Below are 14,464 nucleotides of genomic sequence, written 5' to 3'. Positions count from 1 at the left end.
TCTTAACGCGGGGACGCCAGAGTGGTGACCTTACAATGCGTCGTCCCTCCGGTACTGCACTGATGTGAATCCGGCCCGGTTTTTCGCGCATGCGCCCCCCTCCACTGCGCACACAGAGTGACGCTCGGTCTATCGGTGTGTCGCCAGCGCTCGGCAGTGCCGAGCGAGAGGGAGAATATTACTCTCTCCTTGTCGCTCTCACTTAGCTCGCGCGCTCGACTGTCTATAATGCGACCGTTGGGCGCAAAAGTCTCGGGTCTTGGCGCGAAAGTGACGGGTTCGTCGAAGGAGGTTAGAGGTTACATATGTAACCTACACAAGGTAAGTTAGTAAGTATAACACTTATTTATATATTTGTGCATGCTGCATGATGGATTCTGTTGGTCAAGGAGCTATTAAGAAACGTAGAAGTAGAGAATTTCAAAATGCTTGGCTAGATGAAAATATCTTTAAAGGATGGTTAGCTCCTCATTCTGCAGAAAATAAAGCGCTTTGTATTGCATGCAATAAAACGATCAGATGTTGCAGAACAAATTTAGTTGAACATTCACAAACGGTCAGACATATCGAGAACATAAAATCTTGTAATTATAAGACTGCTGATAATATTGATACCGAAAATAGTTTGTCACATAAAGATCGTCAAACGCGCAGAAATTAAATCAGCAACTTTTTTTTCCGAGCATAATATAGCCTTTCAATGCGCGGATCATTTATCACCTTTGCTAAAAGACATTTTTAAAGATCCCAAAGTTCTGCAAGATTTTTCACTAGCTCGAAATAAGTGCGCAAATATTGTTAAAAATGTCACTGCAAAACGGGAAATTGAGACAGTAGTAAACCATTTAAAAACTTGTAAATTTTCTATTTTAATAGATGAGAGTACGGATATCTCAGATACTAAATTAATGTGCCTTCTTGTTCGATATGTATCACCTTCGAATAAAAAAATTACAACTCAATTATTAGAATTATTATCTTTAGATGCAAGAGATTGTTCCGCGAATAAAATTTTTGAAGAATTTAAAAAAGCTTAGAAGAAAAACATATACCTATAAAAAATATTGTTGGAATGGCATCCGATAATGCGTCAGTTATGATTGGACGCAAAAATTCTTTTATGAGTCGTCTTAAAGAAGAAGTTCCAAATTTAGTAACACTGAATTGTATTTGCCATTCATCCGCGATTGTAGCCAGTAAAGCTTGCAAAAAGTTACCTTCTTCTTGTGAAGATTTGATTAGAGGAGCCACTTATATTTCGGGCAGTGCGAAGAGATGTGCAATATTGGGTGAATTCCAAGATTTTTTTCAAATTGAACAAAAAAAAATATTAAAATTGTCAGAAACTAGATGGCTTTGTTTACAAAAGTGCGTTGTTAGACTCTTAGAAAATTGGGAAGTTTTGAAAAGTTATTTTTTGTTAGCAACAGTAGAAGATAAATTAAAATCCGCGGAAAATATATTACAATATTTAAATGATAATTCCATTAAAGCATATTTGTTGTTTCTCAAATACGCATTAAATTATTTTAATAATTTTAACGCACTATTTCAATCGCGTAACATTTTAATCCATAAATTATACGAAAGCAGTCAACAAGTAATTCGTCAATTAGCCGACAATTTTTTAAAGTACGATAATGTAGAAAATATTTCAATTTCAGATTTAGATAATAATGTAGAACATATAGATAACATACGTATAGGACCGGAATGTGATACTTTTTTTAGAAACATTATCTTTGGAATGCGCGCAAGAAATTAAATTGAAATGTTTGGACTTCTATGTTACGGCAGTTCGAGAAATGCTAAAGCGTCTACCTTATAACGATGAATTTTTTAAACAGTTAAGTTTTCTAGATCCTAAAATTGCTCTTTATAAAGAAGGTAGAAATAAAATTAAATATTTAACTCATATTGCTAAGCAAGTAGAACATGTTAACATATCAGATTTAGCTTTCGAGTGGGACATATTACCATCAAGTTTTGACGAACAACAAAAAATACAGTTAGCTTCTTTACAAATAGATGAAATGTGGAATAATATATTACAATGTAAAAATTTTGACGGGAAAAAGTTGTTTCCAAATTTAGAATTATTAATTGAAATAGTCCTTTGTTTTCCTCATTCCAATGCCGAGGCTGAAAGAATATTTTCTATTGTTACAGATGTAAAAAGTAAGAAAAGAAATCGATTGTGTAATAATACTCTTTCTTCAATTTGTGTAATTCGATCAAGTCTTCAAGCTAAAAACATTAATTGTATGAAATTTGAACCTGACGCGAGGCATTTTGAACTGCATAATACGCAAAATTTATATAAGAACCAATGCACATCTGATAATGCTTAATATTTTTTGTATTATTTTGCATAATACTTTTGAATTTTTACATCTAGCCCATCTAACCTCTATTTTCTTTCTGCACATGCTGCACATTATTATTAATTTTTATTTTATTTTTCAGCGTTTAATTACTACACATATTAAATGTTTATTTTGTTTTTCAGAGTTTATTTTTCATATATTATCTATATATTTTTAATAAAATATGTGATAAAAATGTGATAAAATAGTAATAAGTGTGTGATAAAAGCCAAAGATGCAATATTTTATTTTGTAAATTATTTTTTATTTCTGTTATTGAACATGTTTTAAAAATTTATTGTACCATGTTGATTACAAATAATTTTATTTTATTACTAAATGTGCTATTTTTCTGTATTAATTTGAAAATTTTTCTACTTATGTTAATTTATTACAATATTTATAAAATATGTTTATTTTGTACTTTAGAAATGTATTTCTTTTTTTTAATGAAAACTGGTAAGGTTTTTGGCAGTTTTCCTTACCCTTGCAACGAATGTTGGTTTTCTTTAATAATTCTGCCAAATTAAATATCTTATTTTGAGTCATTATTTGTTTTCTCGAAATTATTTCAGCTCCCTTTTCCTTCTTTCAGCGTATCTTTAATTCCATTATTGTTAAATATACATGAATCTGAGTTGCTGTTGCACGATAATCAAAGAACGATCTTTGGAATAATGTAGAGATGTAAAAATAATTAATAAACATAAAAAAATTGCAGTAAAAAATTATGTTGATCCCTCTTGCAGAAATTTTCATGCTTTGACCTATACTAAAGCCGGGATTTAGTTGCACATTTCGGGCCGATTCCTGAGGCGACGCCGACGCCTTTTATACCCCCATTACCGCTCGAGGCTCAGCGGCCGAGCCGCCGATCGCTCACGTGACGCGTAATCTCAGGCGAAGTATTCTCGCTATTTGTAGAATAAATTTTAATCTACTTTTGTTTTATATGATTCACGCTTGTTGAAGTATAAAAAATTGAAATTTATACATGTAATATGTGTATATAATGTATGTAAGGTACAAGAGGGTGGCAGTGTGGTCTTGTGGTAAAGCGCCAGACTCGTAATCCCGAGGACCTGGGTTTGAGTCCACCTGACCACAGGAATTTTTAATTTCAAACTGCCACCCCCCGCACGACTGGGGCTCGTGCGGAGAAACTGGGCTATCTTTCGGAGGAGAAATGCATGGTGGTCATTTTATTGATTAATTCTTCTACATACCTGATCAGGTCTGTGTTGGTCTTATTTAAAAATTAAATTTAAAATTGGTCGTCAAGCTAGGGGAGCTTGGGTTTTTTTTTTTTTTTTTTTAATACTTCAACAAACGGCGCTTTTATTAAAAAAAAAAACTCCCAAGCTCCCCTAGCTTGACGACCAATTTCAAATTTAATTTAATTTAATTTAATTTCAGAAATGCCAAGAGCGAGCATTAGCACTGGAGAAAGAGCCTTACATGAAGTTTCTTATACTTTTAAATACAAAGAAGTACATTTAATTTCTCCATGTCTCCTCCGAAAGATAGCCCAGTTTCTCCGCACGAGCCCCACTCGTGCGGGGGGTGGCAGTTTGGAATTAAAAATTCCTGTGGTCAGGTGGACTCGAACCCGGGTCCTCGGGATTACGAGTCTGGCGCTTTACCACAAGACCACACTGCCACCCTCTTGTACCTCACATACATTATATACACATATTACATGTATAAATTTCAATTTTTTATACTTCAACAAGCGTGAATCATATAAAACAAAAGTAGATTGAAATTTATTCTACAAATAGCGAGAATACTTCGCCTGAGATTACGCGTCACGTGAGCGATCGGCGGCTCGGCCGCTGAGCCTCGAGCGGTAATGGGGGTACAAAAGGCGTCGGCGTCGCCTCGGGAATCGGCCCGAAATGTGCAACTAAATAATGTGAATCATTATTAATTGTAGGCCAAACAAAAAAATACGTGTCTTCTCTTTTACGGAATTTTTTTCGGAAAGGAATTGTCAAAAAAATAGGATCGTATAGGTCAAAGCATGAAAATTTCTGCAAGAGGGATCAACATAAATTTTTACTACAATTTTTTTATGTTTATTAATTATTTTTACATCTCTACATTATTCCAAACATCGTTCTTTGATTATCGTGCAACGGCAACTCAGATTCACGCCGAGATACCGAGAAAGCATTTCCAGCTAGGGATGGGCGATACTGTATCGATATTTTGAATATCGATACTTTTGGGCTGTAATATCGATATTTTGTATCGATATTTTACATTCCGATATTAGCCTGTATCGATATTCGAACATGAATATCGAACTTTCGATACAGTCCATAATTCGACGGATATATCTTCCTCGCCTGCAGTGCGATTCTGTAACTCGTTATGCGTCGTTATGTGCTCATAACGACAGTTGCGCAGCTTTTTTCTTATATAGTATACCTGCGCAACTGTCGTTATAAACACATAACGACAGCATAACGAGTTACAGAATCGCACTGCAGGGCCCGTATTCCATTCCTGCCTACCGACAACTGTCGGTTCGATAAGTGTCGTTGCGCAGGTTTTTCATATCGTGTAAAAGCTGCGCAACGACACCGACAATTGTCGGTAAGCGGATTTTAGCGGAACAGAATACGGCCCCTGCAGTGCGATTCTGTAACTCGTTATGCGTCGTTATGTGCTCATAACGACAGTTGCGCAGCTTTTTTCTTATATAGTATACCTGCGCAACTGTCGTTATAAACACATAACGACAGCATAACGAGTTACAGAATCGGGGTACGGCAGTGCGATTCTGTAACTCGTTATGCTGTCGTTATGTGTTTATAACGACAGTTGCGCAGGTATACTATATAAGAAAAAAGCTGCGCAACTGTCGTTATGAGCACATAACGACGCATAACGAGTTACAGAATCGCACTGCTGATCGTGAGTGTATACCGTCAATTGCGCACGCAGCAGCTACTTGGCATGTGATAGTTGTGATTGGTTACCAATTACGTGTCTAGCACGGGTTGGCGCAAATTTTGCGCGGCACGTGAATGGCTGCCATAAGTATTATGTGCCGTGAGAAATCTGTAATAAGATAGTAGAGTTAAAAGAAAAGTGTTGCAACTACTCTGACCGCGACTGTACATTGTCAATTTGTCAACTTTCTATTTAATCATTTACAGGAACATGTACCTTCTTTTGTTCTCTGTTTGCGTGAATTTTGTATCCAAATTTATTACAATTAGCATAAAACTACTTGTCGCATATGTATCTGTCATAATTGATTTCTCCTTTTCAAACAATAACTTGATCTCCATGCCGTTTGCAATACTGTGACTTTATATTTAAGATAATTAGTGTATATTAATAGTGTATTTCTGTAACTTTTTTTATCATTATAACACATAGGTAAATAACTAATCGAAGAAAACAAACTTAACAATGACGACGGATTAGCGGGCTGCTTTGTGTGTTCTCAAAATTAAATTAAAATATAACTAATAATAGAGGTATCGACAGTATCGATACTGTTAAATATCGATATTTTTCGCCCGATATTTTTAGTGTATCGATATTCTTATTTATGATACGTATCGATACGAAATATCGATATTTCTCTTGTATTGCCCATCCCTATTTCCAGCGTAATAACATCGTCGATCGCGCGAGCTAAGTGAGAGCGACAAGGAGGGAGTAATATTCTCCCTCTCGCTCGGCACTGCCGAGCGCTGGCGACACACCGATAGACCGAGCGTCACTCTGTGTGCGCAGTGGAGGGGGGCGCATGCGCGAAAAACCGGGCCGGATTCACATCACTGTCCGGTAGTCCGGGCAGCTCGAAATCCGGGAGATCCTCTAGGCTCGCTAGCCGGCACGACAGTGTCGGAAACGATAGCCTGCCGGGATCGCGCCGGTTCCCCGCGCCTGCGCTGTGCGCGTCGCTCGACCGGATTGCCGATCCTAGCGCTTCCTGCGCCTAGGCCGCACGTGCGCCGCTCCTTCCGGGGGCGCCACTCCAACTCCAGGGCGCTCTCGTCGGCGCCTCAGCTTCTCGCGCGCCTCCCTTTCCGGCGGCGCCGCTGCAATCACCTCCGATTCGGCGCGGGCTCTTCGATTCAACCGGCTGTCCGGGCCGCGATGATCGAGTCGGCGTTCGGGGTCAGGCTGGCCGGGCCTCGGCCCCGTCCACCGGCATCCCCTCGGGGTGACGGCCCCAGGGCTGTTCCTTTCCCTGGGCCGCTCCTCGGCACCCTCGTCCGACTGGCATTTCAATCGGGGGTGACCCGGGGTCTTCCAGATCGTTATACTGCCGTGGTTGCGACCGAGTGCGGAGTGTATTCCGGCCGGCGACGCTCACGCACTTGCGGGGAGGTCCGGGCGACCCGACTTCTCGCCATGTCCCCTGGCCGTCTCCGTAATCTTCTGCCCTTCCTCGTTGCGGCCCCCGGCCGTTACAGATGAAGTCCGGTCACCACCGGCAATCCCTTAAAACTTAATATCTAATTAGACCAATTAATATACGCAACCGCCCCCCCCTCTCGCTCTAACGAGGAGGCATCCCCGAATTCCCCTCGGCCGAGCCCGTCCGGGAAGGAGACGCGACTTGTCACGTCACAGTATATATGTACAACACAGAAATGATACCATTATTGGTACTTGCGTGTTGTGCCTTGCATAATATTTGTATTGAGAATGAGGATGAACCATTTGATATTGTCGAGGATAATGAATACAATAATAATAATGATGAATTTATAGAAGCCGAGGAAAAAAGAGAAATTATTGCGCAATTACTTTAATTATATTTAATACATTTTATAACACACATAAAATTTCTTTCGTATAAATCAATATAATATAAATCAAATAAGTACTTATTGTAAATAAATAAAAATTTCTTTTTAATCTTACATTTAAAATTGACACATCAGTCTCTACCTCTCTATCAATCTACCCATCTCTAAGATATTAAAAATAGAAAAAAAATGTATTACATGTGTAAAATGTTTAACAAAAATAAATATTAAGCTTAATAATATCACATGTCTTAAGTTTTTTATATATCAGAATATTTTTCTTTATCTTATTTTGAGTCCTACAATAGAGGAGATCACAAATGACTGCACTCGCGTATAGATCGTCCAGAGAAACGAAATGATTGAGTATAGTCTGACGACAATCTGAGAGCTAGAAAAAAAAAGAAAATAAGGAGAGTAATAGTACCGATTGGAGAAGTACATTATTGAGTCGTCTATCGCGAGTATAAAGGAAATATTGGTCTAAGAATATCAGAATGCGCTACGCAACTCCTCGGAAACGCTTGTATAATCTTACAGGCTAAATTATATTGTAACTTGCTGATCGTTGATTGCATGATCGTGATTTTCGAAGTCGCGAATTACCGTCCCGCATCGATATCGACGAGTAACGCTAAGTTATACGAAACGCATCAGACTGGACGCAATTCTCTCTTTCATTAATCAGATCATAGCCTAATCTCCGATAAATTTCTTCTTTCGAGATGTCATTTTTCTCACGACGGATGAGAAAAGGATTCGTTAATACTTAAAACTCTTATTCGAATAACGGCATGAATTTATTGTTTTTAAAACAGTCCTTTGTCTTCTTCCTTGGAAAGAAACAATGAGGATGAGTGCATGGAATGCACATCCCTTTTTTTTATTACCAACAATATTTGCGGTGTCCTCCAACGGCGCCGTACGCTTTTCTTACGAATTATCTTGTAACTCGAGAAGCAATTTTAGGCTGAAGCGAAGTGGGACTAATATCTCGTGTATTGTGTGGCTTAACTACAGCTATTAACGTATCACAAAAGAAATATCGCGTTTCTCGCAGATCTCTCCGACTTTCGTTAGCCAGCCCAAAATCACTTTTGTATTCACATGACTCGAGACGCGTGCACTACGAAGAACGACTCTGTCTCCCTTACTCTCTTCCTCTTTCCTGCTTTGTGCTAAAGCACGTCTCTCGCTAAGATACCCCTGAATTTTATTATACTTTCACCCTGTTATCTCATCGCACTCCTAAAAACTATCTTTTCGTAATACGCGTGTTATTAATCTCTTCTCATTTATCCAAACATGGTCATTTCTCCACATATTAAAACGCTCATCAGATTGATAATTTACGCATTAACCATGGAAAGAGTTAATTGGTTTTAAACTGTCTTTGCTCGATCTTTGTGAAAACACCTTCTCGTGAGTGAAACTAAATTATAGCACAATCACTAGCATCTTCTTTAATAACGACGAACGAAACGAGCAACGAATACATATACTGTAGCTTTACTCAGTAGCTTTAAGCATCGGTACATTCGACAATACAACACTAAGGCGATTTTTACGTAATAGATAACACTGCGTATACCCTTAAGTCTCACGTACACACTCCTGCTCGCAGCGCGTACGACGCTCTCTCCCCCCCCCCTTTATCCCTCTCTCTGTCCTCCCTTACTATTCATTATCTTTTTGCACGTATTTTTCCAATAATGTCAAGAATCTCTCTTGCATTTCTAAATTCTTCTTATGATGTGCTTCTCTTTGTTTATACAATTTTTCCGTCAATGTGGATCCAGTGTGTTTTTCACGTCTCCTCACATTACGTGTGACGCCGTAAGAAGTATTTGGAACTGCAGAATCATTTTCATCGTTGCATTGCATGTTGTCTGTATGAGGACTTCTCATTCTAAATCCTTGTGAACTGGAAGCAATTGATAGAGGCGATACTTCGGGCCTAGTATTCAAGAATTCATCAATTATGTCGAAATATTCCCAAGTTTCTCGAGCTCGTCCAGTTTCATTATTCATGTCTCGTACATGCCTATATTTCTGTTTTAAATTCTTCCATTTTGTAGAACATTGTTCGTCAGTGATGTTGTACCCTCTTCTATGGAAACTGCTGGCTATGCACTTCCACACTTTCTTCTGCATATAATTCTTTTTATTTATTATAGATATATTGTCTCTAACTTCTTGTATTAACAATTTAGTGGTTTCTGCAGTCCACTGAAATCTCGAGTTTTCTGTAAAAAATATGGTTATTGAAATAATATAATATGTTTCTCATTCCAAACATGTCGACAATAACTAAAAGCCACACACACACACACACACACACACACACACATTTAATTAACCTTCCCAGCACGAAAAAATTTTTCAATTTTATAATATACCTACCAAAAGTGTCCTGCTCAATGGATCTGTCTTCACTTGCATCCATTTTAAATAATTTGTAAGTCTTCAACCTTCAACCTTCAACCTTGAAGTAGATATTTTACAGTGAATGCGTTAACTTAATTGTCTCGATACAGACTTTAATTGTCGATGTCTGTCAACAGCCCGCTAAAATCTAGTTTTCTGTAAAGGAATATATTTATTGAAATAATATAATAATATATGTTCCTCATTCTAAACATGTGTACATACAATAACATAATAGCAAAAAAATATATATATTTAATTAACCTTCCTAGCACGAAAATTTTTCAATTTTATAATATACCTACCAAAAATGTCCTGCTCAATGGATCTGTCCTCACTTGCAGGTTTTTGATACATCCAAGTGATGATGAACAATATTTACAGTGAATGCGTTAACTTGTCTCGATACAGACGTTGATGTCTGTCAACAGCCAGCTAACATTTACAGTTTTCTGTAAAAAAAATATATTTATTGAAATAATATAATAATATATGTTCCTTTAATTCTAAACATGTGTACAATATAATATATAACAGCAAAAAATATATATTTAATAAACCTTCCCAGACACAAAAAAATTTTTCAATTTTATAATATACCTACCAAAAAGTCCTGCTCACAATGGATCTGTCCTCACTCGCATCCATTTCAAAAGACTTGTAAGTCTTCAAGCTGCTTAAAAAAAATATTGCTTTAATTAAATTACATATTAACAATCAATGTAGTGAGGTTAAGTGAAGTTAGAGGTTAGTGAGGTTAACAATTCGTTTTTCGGGATTTTTGTCAGTGAAACGTGTATGTACATATACTTCTATTATTTAATGTATATTTCAAAGAAAATAAAGTGTTAATCATTAGAACAATAATACGTACCTATTTCTTTGCTTTGATTAAAATCAACGAACTCAACTTTCAGAGAGAACAATTGCGACTTGCTCCTCACAACGCAACGCAGTAATCCGTAATCCGAGTGCTGAGACAGCAAAGATTAGTCTAGGGGATTTTTCGAAATGAACTGATTGAGTACCACTGCTCGAGCCGATTAGGAATCCGACTACTTGTCGGAAACACCCTCTGTGTCTATTGCCTGTGTCACTGTTTATTCTGCATTTATACATGATTTCTGATTTCTATTCCCTGTTCTTATTGCCTGTTGCCTGGCATTGTGCAAGGGGCTTTACCGAATGTGTTATCGTGGTTCACGTGGTTGTAGCCATGATGGAAGAATACTAGGTGTAAAGGCCTTCACACATAAAATGCCGTAAGGACGTAAAACGTAAGCGTAAGAAAATCCACCAATCAGAGTCGACTATTCCCCTCTTTAAGAGGGAAGAAGAGGGGAATAGTCGACTCTGATTAGTGGATTTCCTTACGATTTACGTCTTACGTCTTCCGTCGATTTGTGTGTCCGGGGCTTTACATTGCGCATAATGGCGGCTGAATACAAGAAGAGCCAATAAGAAATTAGCCCCGAAATTGGCGTGAAATTCAAACACGATATTAATGAAAATATGTAATACAGTTAATACAAATACAAATAAATTAATATGTGGAAGAGTAAAATACAAGAAACTTGGGAGCTAATAAAAACTTGTGTTATAAGTAAAAAATGATAATAATAAATGATTATCTACGTTAATTAATATTATTCTATTACATATTATATTATTCATGTACTATTTTATGCACTATCTTATTACACTATAATTATAGATTCCCAAACGAAGAAAACATTCGTCAGGCATGGGTAAATGCTTGTCAAAGGAGCGAAGAGAGTATAAAAATTGATTCTGGTAAGTTGATATATATATTTTTTATATAGTAAAATATAACAAAATGACCTATAGTATAATATTATAAATTATTATATCAGTATTAGATATTTTTTATTTCATTTGTATTATTGTAGCAAGAATATGCAGTCTTCATTTTGATGACGATTGTTTTATAACAAAATGGACAGACTCAATAAAAGCACCACCAAAACAACTGCGGCGGTTAAAAGTAGGTTCCATTCCTACAAAAATGTTAACTTTGGAAAAAACGAGAAAAAGAAAAATGTCCAACAGTGATATAACAATCACAAGCAAGAGAATTAAAGTATTGTGAGTTTTCCTTTCTTTTTATAAATATGTATTTACAAATTTTTGTAAATATTGTAACATTGTTACTTTTCATATTTACCTTGCATACTTACCTTTCATACTTACCTTATCTTACATATTTATTTTTCATACTTTACCTTGCATACTTACCTTTTATACTTACTTTGCATACTTACCTTGCATACTTACCTTTTATACTTACCTTGCATATTTACCTTTCATACTTATCTTACATACTTACCTTTTATAATTACCTTACCTTACGTACTTACTTTTCATACTTACGATATTTTATGAATTTTCGAGTAACATTCATGAAATAATCGTATGCAATATTTTTCTAGATTCGGGCCTTTGAACCTATATTTATATGATCTTTTTTCATTCTTACGATGAATAGAATGTGCTCTTAGAGTTTGACCACCTATTTCTAAAATACACCCTGTATACATGCTTATTACTGTGTGTACATAAAAAATATTTAAACTTATATTATTTATTTACAGACAAAGCTTCAGAATACCAACATACTCCGATCTTCTGAAATGTAATGAAAGAAAAGAAAAAGAATCTCGTGAAACAAGTGAAAGAGAAGAAGAAGAAGAAAGAGAAGAAGAAGTAGTTAGTCCAACATGTATTCCAAATGAAATAAAAGTACAAGAGACTTTTGAAAGAAATAAAACAGAAGAAAAAGGAAAAAGGGAAGAGAAAGCTTGTAAAATAAATGTGCAAGACAAAAAGAAAGGCCACAATTATGCAATAAAACGAAACATGTATGTATGCGTTTAAGTTATGCTTATTTAGTATCAATATTTGTGTACTATTGTAATGACAATAATATACTATTTCGTTTTTTAGAAACCAAGAAGTTGGTAATGACGAAACTGTTGTCACAAATACGTTATTGGAACTTCTAATGGATTCCGAAAAAAGAAATAAGGAACTTCTTAACGAAAATAAAGAATTAACGAAAATAAATCAGCAGCTAAACATACAAGTAAAAGAATTACAAACAAATACAACGCAAAATGATCCTATCATTACAAAAATGGAAAGAAATATACAAGAGAAAGCTGAAGATATTGCTGTCAATGCTTTGCGAAAAATATTTACGCCAGGACAAATAAAAAGTTTAATGTCATCGCATAACGTCCGTGTTAAATGGTCATCGGAAGATATAATATCAGCTATTGGTTTGCGATCATTGAGCCCGAAAGCTTACACATATCTCAGAAATGTAAAACAGGTTCCATTACCTTGTGTATCAACATTGCGCAATTGGGTTGCATCTTTCAACATAGCACCTGGAATTTTAACAGATGTCCTCAAAATAATGATTGATAAAGGAAATAGTCTTTCCACAGCGGAAAAGTTAACAGTCATAACTTTTGATGAAATATACATATCTAATAAGTTGGACTTAGAAAGAAGAGAACAACGAATCTATGGTCCACACAAGACATGCCAATTTGTAATGGCCCGAGGATTGTTCAAAAAGTGGAAGCAACCAGTGTATTACATGTACGATCAGCCAATGTCACGCGAAATTCTATTTACTGTACTGCAACATCTGTATCAAGCTGGTTACATTGTCGTGGCCATTACATGTGATATGGGCCCGACAAATATGAAGTTATGGAGAGATTTAAACATTGGTATCAATACTAATAGTCATTGCAATAAAAGCAACGTAATAATTACAGAGAAGCAGTGTTTTATTACACATCCTGTCGACAAGTCTTTGAAAATATACTTTTATGCAGACGTACCTCATCTATTAAAGTTAGCGAGAAACAATTTATTTGATTCTGGTTTTTGCGTTGAAGGCAATATTGTGGATAAAAGATGCTTGGAAGAATTAGTAAAACTGAATGCAAATGATTTAAAAATTGCTCATAAATTGAGTAGAACACACCTCGATGCAAAAGGGACGAAACGTCAAAATGTGAAATTGGCAGCTCAAACATTATCTAATACAAATGCATTGGCTGTTTGATGGTGTGGGAGTAATAATCTTATACACTCCGTCAACTGGAAACATACCGCAGATGTTCTGAAATTGTTTAATGATTGGTTCGACGTATTCAATAGCTCATTGAAATATGGCCATCACCGTGGGTTACACGCTTACGGAATAAATTTAGAGGAGCAAAATCAAACAATTACTAAAATGAATACATTTATCGAAGAAATGCGAGTTGGACAAAAGACAACTCTGTTGCAATTTCAGAAAGGAATCTTAGTATGCAATAAATCCTTACAAGAAATGTTTACATATATTAAAAATAAGTATTCGACCGAAGCGTTCCAGATAGAATACATACTTACCAGGCGATTAAATCAAGATATAATAGAAAATTTTTTCTCATATTTGAGGTCCATGGGCGCAGGATATGATCATCCGACGCCCGTGGAGATACGAAATCGTTTAAAATGGTACATATTAGGGAAGCACTCAGGGCATGTACTTTCGTCAGGAGTTTATAACGAAGAGGATTGCAGCTCTTCAATGCTTGTCGACGTTGAAGACGTACGTTCCAATAACACTGCTGAATCTTCTTTAAATTGTCTGTGGGAAGATGAAAATATTTTCGAAGACGAAATATTCATGGATACTTCAATAGTAAAAGATAATTCGATGACTCAAAGAAGGGAAGAAACAGAAGAACATGATATACAAGAAGAAAGTGGAGAAGGTATTAATACTTTTTTTACCAAAGCAATAATGTAATTACTCATAATAAACATTTTTGTTTTTCTTAGTGAGGAATCAACGAGCAGTAC

At 36.1% G+C, this 14,464-nt stretch overlaps 1 long non-coding RNA gene across 1 annotated transcript; it reads right to left on the bottom strand.

Moving 5' to 3' along the window:
- Nucleotides 1-8,045: 8,045 nt before the first annotated feature.
- LOC139822858 (uncharacterized) lies at nt 8,046-10,706 on the bottom strand. The gene is made up of 6 exons (XR_011734626.1): nt 10,692-10,706; nt 10,449-10,649; nt 10,179-10,247; nt 9,880-10,026; nt 9,551-9,730; nt 8,046-9,393 (listed from the first exon to the last, which is right to left on the bottom strand). It is a non-coding gene; the product is annotated as an uncharacterized lncRNA (long non-coding RNA).
- Nucleotides 10,707-14,464: the final 3,758 nt, after the last annotated feature.

Source organism: Temnothorax longispinosus, chromosome 12 (genome assembly GCF_030848805.1).
Source record: "Temnothorax longispinosus isolate EJ_2023e chromosome 12, Tlon_JGU_v1, whole genome shotgun sequence".
Taxonomy (NCBI): domain Eukaryota; kingdom Metazoa; phylum Arthropoda; class Insecta; order Hymenoptera; family Formicidae; genus Temnothorax; species Temnothorax longispinosus.
This window is presented reverse-complemented; position numbering and strand designations above follow the sequence as displayed.